Raw genomic sequence first — 348 nt, 5'->3', positions numbered from 1 at the left:
TGCAAAGCACAAAGGGAAGAGAAATTGATGCGTAGTGTATTATATCTGTGCAACAGTTATTGAGCCTTTCTTTTAACAGTTTTAAATTTCAGTTACTGTGCACGTTAAAAACAATTTATAGTCTTTTATACGCCCGTGTTCTGTTCTGAACAGACACTTGCTACCGGGTGTACAGACACCCGGTAGCAAGTAACAAAACAACATTAAACTCCGGCAAGAAGATAAAGTCCTTTTTGCAAAATCATAGACATGTATTTACAAATCAGGTATAATGGGAACACAGAATGATCTTGGAGAGAGCTTTACCGAGCTGACTGCTGTAACCGAACGCGACCAGGGTTTAAAGGC

General features: G+C 39.4%; 1 protein-coding gene across 1 annotated transcript in view; it reads left to right on the top strand.

The window, feature by feature from the left end:
- LOC107600640 (peptidyl-prolyl cis-trans isomerase FKBP4-like) overlaps window positions 1-348 on the top strand; it is an 11,559-nt gene that overhangs the window by 7,726 nt on the left and 3,485 nt on the right. The window lies entirely within an intron of this gene.

Source organism: Sinocyclocheilus grahami, unplaced genomic scaffold, assembly GCF_001515645.1.
Source record: "Sinocyclocheilus grahami isolate Dianchi unplaced genomic scaffold, SAMN03320097.WGS_v1.1 scaffold14.1, whole genome shotgun sequence".
Classification (NCBI taxonomy): domain Eukaryota; kingdom Metazoa; phylum Chordata; class Actinopteri; order Cypriniformes; family Cyprinidae; genus Sinocyclocheilus; species Sinocyclocheilus grahami.
This window is presented reverse-complemented; position numbering and strand designations above follow the sequence as displayed.